Genomic DNA, 7,118 nt, shown 5'->3' with positions numbered 1-7,118 from the left:
CTATGTATCTATCCATTATCTATCTGTCTATCTATCTATCTATCTATCTATCTATCTATCTATCTATCTATCATCTACCTACCTATGTATCTATCAATCCTCTATCTATCTATCTATCTATCTATCTATCTATCTATCTATCTATCTATCCATCCACATGAGGGCATTATTTGTCTAAGAGCTGTCTTAATTGGTAGCAGGTTCAAAGACAAAATCTCTCAATGTAATTCTTTATGTATATTTCAACATCTCTTCTGGTACATTTTTAATGTGATACAACCTAAAAAACCTATACATTTATTATTATGAAAAAACATAGTATCCATATAATGCTGATTATATAAAATTATTATTAAATGTATTTATAAATGAAAAACACACTTTAGAATTTTATCTTTTTCTCAAAAGACAGAGGTGGGCAGATCTCTGTGAGTTTGAGGCTGGCCTGGTTACATGAGCTTGTTCTAGGGCAGATAAACTCTGTCTCGAAAAACAAAACAAAAAACCAAAGAAACAAACAAAAATTACCATTTTATCTTCTCTTTTAAGGTAATCTTGAATTTGTATGTAAATAGGTATATGTCATTAATATTAGTCAATTAAATCTAATTATTACCTGCAACTTTAAATATGCAAATGTTTCTTTGCATGTGTATTAGTTATTTTTCCTTTGCTGTGATAAAATGTTATGACCAAGGCAAGTTGAGACTGAGTTGGTCTTGGCTCACAGTTCCAGGGGGTGAAGAGGCAGTGATGGTGGCCAGGAAGCATGGCAGTGAGCAGGCAAAGTGGCAGCAGCAAGGAGCTAAGAGTTCACACTGACAGCCACAATCAGGATGCAGAGACTGAACAGGCATTGACAAAGGACTTCTAAGGATCAAAGACCTCCAGTAGGGACACACTTCCTCCAACAGCACCTCAAACAGTCTTTCGAACCGGGGATCAAGTATTCAGAGAGCTGGGCCTGAGATGTGGGGCCATTCTTGTTTAAACCACTAAAGAATATAAATATGAATGTTAAAAATACTTAATGAATTTCCTGGCACTTTTCTTTTCCTTGTAAGAAAGGGAAAGTTTCTTGTGTTAAAAAAAAATAAAATCAAAACAGAGATGAGTTTGCAATTTTGTAGGAGCAATTATTTGAGTTTGTGGACCAGTGCATGAAGAGCTGAGAAGCCTGGCCTTGGTTCCTTCTTGAGGACAAGATCATCTGCTTGCTTCACACTTGCTTTCAGCAAGAATGAATCAGCCCGACAACACCTTAACTCCCCAGCCCTTTGCCTCATTTCCTTCCTCACATGTGATTCCTAAGAATCTTTTCTGCTCTCTCTCTTCTGGGCTGAGTACGAAAGAGAGAGGTCAGGCGTGATGACACACACTTGTATTCCCACCACTTGGGTGGAGGCAGGCAAGGCAGATCAGAAGCACAGGGTCATGCTCAGGGGACATAGTAATTTCAAATCCCAGCTTAGGCTACAGGAGACCCCATGACTGTGTCTCAAAAGCAAACACATACAACTAACAATTGGGAAGATTAAAAACTAATTGAATCACATATAGGCACAGTTTTGCTTTCTTTGTTATGCTATGTGGTGTGTCTCCTTGTGAGTATCAATAATTAGCATCTATAATTAGTACCATGGCTAAAATTCAATACCAGATTGCTTTATCTAGATACTTGGTACCTTGTCACTGTACATTGCATGCATTCTACAGTGCTCTCTGCATCTTTACTTTGGGCTTACAGATAAGGAAGAATGATGGCAGAAAAAAAAATATTGCTTGTCAATGTGAGCAAAAAAAAAAAAAACAACAACAACAAAATAAAACCCACTGACTTGATTCAGCAATCGAAACAGTGCTTTCTACAACGTTAAAAGATCACTGTATTCCCACTGTTTAGATACAGGTGATATCTGTTACTAGGGAAGTATTTTAAATGTCATGAGGATATCTTCAGTAGAGAGATGCCACGGCAGCTGCAGATGTATTAAGGGCACAAAAGAAAGGTCACCTATAAGTACAGGGCATTCACATTTAAGTTCTCATGGTGTCTGAAGCTTTCTGTTCCCTTTGAGGCAATGCTGAGCACAGAGCCAATGGGGTAGGTTGGTCACAGTATGAACTTGCTGCAGCCTTTGCCAGGAAGTCTTCCCTAGACTCTTCTCGTTCAGACACTGTGGAAGCCTGGGAAAGGAGGTTGAGTGAAGCCAAGCTTGTCCATCAGAATGGTACTACTCTCCAGGGACAGTCTGGAAATTCAGGCATGCGGTGCGTAGTTATCACAAGGATGCAGAACTTGCTATAATAGCCAGGAAAACAACATATCTTGCAATGTGTGGGGCAGTTGGGTTCAATAAATAACGGCCCCTCCTTCCCTATATGTTCTGAAAGTTCTACAGACCATTGAGTAGAAGAAAAATCTATTATCCAACTTTTCAGTCTTATCTTTTTTTTATGTAAGAACCAATACTTTTTAAAAATGCATTTTAATTTACACTAATTTTTTTCTCCAGGAATGTAATTATTGTGTATATTGAAGATAGATTGTACTTTGTTTCATTTTTAATTAAACCCAAACTGATTACCATCTCTTTAAGGCCATTCCTAAAACTTAATTCACTGATGGCAATAGTGCCTGTTAGAGTGTGTATCTGGCCGACATGTTGTTCTACATAATGAGGGAAAGCTGGATTATGACACTTTATCATCTCTTTCTGTCATTCATTACATGTATGGCTTAGGATCCATCATCAATTTCCAATTAGAACAATGAACTGCAATATGGCCAATATAAAAGGAGTAATATGATCTCAGAGAATGCTCTTATATGAATGTGTTGGAAACTTAATTCTTGGATAAGTAGCATGCCTGTTGAGAGGCAGGGCCTGATGAGAGGTGTGTGATCCTCAGGGTTCTGTCCTTACAAATGCATAATTGCCACCATGAAAGGGCATGTGGGGGTGGATGTGATCTCTTTGTCCTCTTTGTGAGCAGAAGGGTAGTTTCCTTTGTCACCTCTCTGACTTCTAACTCCTGTCATGAGAAGACATAGTGAGAGCTCCATTAGTAGTTCTATGGCCTGGGATTTTCAGATTCCAGACTATGAGAAAATAAAATGCCTGATTTTCAAAAATTTCCAGTCTCTGATATTTTGTGCAACATGGTACAGTGCAATATGAACTAAGACAACAGGGAAACTGAGTTTGATAGCACTGATAACCGCCAAGCTTATGACGCCCCTCAAAGGTTAAACACAGACTGATTCATAAGAATAAATGTTAAGGAAAATTTTCAGTTAATTAAAAGTTACATTTAAATGTAAATAGAAAAGAACCAATTACTAGAATAGCTATACATGAATGACACTGTCCTATACGGACAAGTTCTTCAAAGAACAGAAGCGAGGAAGAAACTCCATTGCTACATCACTGGAGGCCCTCATAGGAAGACTCCCTTCCAGTTCTTATGTCCAGTAAGATGGCCTGAGACCTTCACACCAGAAAATTAGCAAGAAGGTGGAATGGCCATTCTGTAGATAACTAACTGCCAGTATAATCACAATTGCTCTGAGCCTTGCTTCCCTTGCAAACTGATGCTGTTAATGACTTTTCTGACTTTCTCAATGTTATTTTGAGAGTCTTGAGGGTGCAATAAGAAGTGCTGTGTAATGACAAGAAATATGGTTATGTATTTCCTTGGCTTCTGCAGTATCCATTCACACGCTGTGCATATAATAATAACTCATGATTCATGTAGGTTGGTTGAGTGTGTCCCCCTTTTCTACTTGTGAAACACAGACTCTAGCAATTTGTGACTTGGATTGTATTTCTAATGGATACTGCTTAATTTCTTCATGTCTGTATATGAGGTACGTGGAAAACTATTTATTATTAATCTTATAGGAACCAACTATTAAAAAATGAACTTAAAATAATTCAAGGGAGGCTGAATATGAGTTTTAAAAGATTGATTGAAAGTAGAATCCTAAGTGGGACATGGCAGGAGGAGAGTTATTTAAAGGTCCTGTAGAGAAGACTGGAGCCAATACCCAAGACTGGCTATGACTAGGTTGATTAGAACAGATTGCCTACCATGTCCTCTGAGGTATCTACCTAGTCCCCAAGATTCAGCCTCGGTTCTTGCACATGCAAACTCTCTACTGTGAAACTAACCCTTAACATTTCTGTCTTGAACGTGACAGTCTTCTGCCTAGAGCTAAGGGTGGGACACAGATATGAGCTCAGTGTACTGAATGAGTGTTTCTAAGTGAAAGCATTTACCCTGTAGAACACTTTGTCTCCATCCTTGCTGATCCTGACAGGGAAAAGGGCATGACGGTGTTATTAACTGCCGCTAAGTTTAGATGGAGAGGGAACAAAAGCCTGAACTACTTAATCTGCTTCTCTAAATTATCATTTTCTCAATTAAAGGCAATGGTTAATGTTGTTGTCTCTCTTCACGTTTCTTCTGCAGAATAAGGATTTGTTACCCTTTGGCTATCTTTAGAGACTCCCCTCCTTGCACTAATTAAAGGTCATATGATGTGTCCTCCCATTTGACATTCAAATAAATTAATTCACAGTGTCTATCTTGTTATTCTCTCCTCAATGCTGTCTCCCTTAATTAAATCCACTCTAAGATTTTTATTTCCAAAGAAATCAATAGTTATTTTCTGGCACACCTTCGAACTCAGTAGTCACTCTGTTTTACCTAGTACATTGGTGATCTTGAATTTCACCTTTAATCATCAGAAAGTTGTTTTGAGTTACAAAATTGAATAACTTTTTGCACTTGACTACATCATTATATATAAACAAGCGAGACTTAATAACCACTAGCTATTAGTATAAGTTGGAGCAAATCAGTTCAGCTAGATCTCAAGTTGACTATGTGCAAATTATCTGAGCTGAATTGACTTAGGTTTCTTTTCCAATTAAAACATCGCGCTTTAGTGTCATAAAGTCTCAGTATCTACTCTTTTATCTTTTAATCTTATTGTTTACCATTAGACATGCATCAGATTCTGTAAGAGAAAACTGTGAAATTATCAGCCATGGTCCACATTTGTGGGAACTTTTTAACATGTACAAGTTATAGTCATCCATTTTCTCTTGAAATATAACTTTGTAGTGAAACTAATCTTATTAGCCCTTCCTTTAGTGTTTATGTTTGTCGAACTCTTTACTTTTATGACCTTTCCTAGAAATATGCTTTTCTCCTATGAATTTAAACAGTTTGGTAGAATAGTTCTTAGAGCATTTGCAAAGATGTGATGTAAGTGAGTATGTGCCTGTGGGGTCAGAAGAAGGCATCAGATCCCTGGAACTGCAGTTACAGGCAGTTGTGAGCCGCTCGTCATGGGTTCTTGAAACCAAAGCTAGGTCCAGTAAAAAGAATCAAAGACTCATAACCATTGAGCCTGTTTCCAGTCCCTTGAGGCATTTTTAGTCTGAAAATGTTGTGGTGTCTTTTAACATGATTATAAACAACACTCATTAAGTTAAAGTAAGTGCCGAAGTACTTCTAAGCCAGAAAGGGTTTTAGATCTCTGAAGTCTCTACCTTTAACTTCTTAATTAAAGGGTGTTCTTTTCTGAATTCTGTGCAGTCAGTGTGCACAAGTATTGTCTATATAGTAATCATTGTTTAAATAATTGAGTAAATTTCAGTGGATACAAAGTTGAGAGCAGACAAAATCTCAGTTGTCAACTGATGGTCAATTTTGTTACAGGTAAATTTGACAAACATTGATCATTTCAATGCCTGTTTAAACCACATTTAATTCATCAGCACACACTTCAGTTTATACCTTAAAAATGACTATATTTTATAATTATAATATTATCCCCGTTAAAAAGTTAACAATAATTCTCTGTGCTCACCGCAGATCCCTGATGATCTCATTAAAAATATGTCTATGATTGGTTTGAGAAAAATTGATCCAAGCAAGATTAAAACATTAAATTTTTTGAGTATGAATATATAAAGAAAATGAATTCATTTTCTTCTGCCAAGTTTCACACTCTAGAATTTGCTGAATACAGTTCCTGGTGTTTTAAAATAGATATTTCTGTCCCTTGTCTTTCTTCCCTGTAAATGTCAATGATACCAGCTGTGATTCTGTCATAGGTATAGTGTTGTGTTTATATTTTCCACATAAAAGACAGAAATAGAGTCAGGTTGCTTTCTTTCTCAGTGTGTTTAGGATTTTGTCAAGGTGATTCAATTATAAGGTTCCCCACCCAACATTGTAATGAGCCACTGATAATTTTTGCATCCATCTATTGTTTCATTAAAGATCTCAAAAACATTGCTATTTGAAAAAAATATAATTCATTCATTTGAAATAAAGAATTTGTCTTATCAACTTCTGGTTTATCCCAAAGCTTTATTTGAAAAATATTTTACTGCTTTCACTAAATCTGATGAGTACCTGCTATTTTTTAATTTTTTCTTCTTGGAACTGATCCTCATTTTTTGTTTATCTCTCCACTTTTTACAAAGACTATACGTTTCCCACCGTATTTAACTTAAAAATTTTCCTAAGGACAATCTGACAGACTACATAAGTTCTAATGTGCATATTCTTGGAGTAACCTGTCTTAAGAAAACAATTATAGAATGTTAAAGTATACATGCACGGAAGTTCAAAATGGAATTTTCTGTGGCAAAAATTCACCACAAACAATTTAAGTGTCTAAAATTAAGTTGACAGATTCATATTGATAATCATAAATAGTCACTAAAGTGACATTAATGATCTATGCTGACATTAACAGCATGACATATAAATAAATACAGATCAATAAGGACATGAACATACATTGTTAGAACATATTGTGTTAGAACCAACATGGGATGTACTCACTCATAATTGGTTTCTAGCCATAAATAAGGGTCACGGAGTCTACAATTGGTGAATCTAAAGAAGCTAAATAAGAAGGTAAACCCAAGGAAAAACATATAGTTATCCTCTTGCCTATCGGAAGTAGACAAAATTGCCAGGGAGGAAAGTGGAAAGTGGGATCTTGGGGGTGGGGTGGGTTGGGGGTAAGGGGAGATGGGGAGAGAAAAGTGAGAAGGGGAGGATGGGGGGAACTTTGGGAAACAGGATGA

Source organism: Microtus ochrogaster, linkage group LG3 (genome assembly GCF_000317375.1).
Source record: "Microtus ochrogaster isolate Prairie Vole_2 linkage group LG3, MicOch1.0, whole genome shotgun sequence".
NCBI lineage: Eukaryota > Metazoa > Chordata > Mammalia > Rodentia > Cricetidae > Microtus > Microtus ochrogaster.
This window is presented reverse-complemented; position numbering follows the sequence as displayed.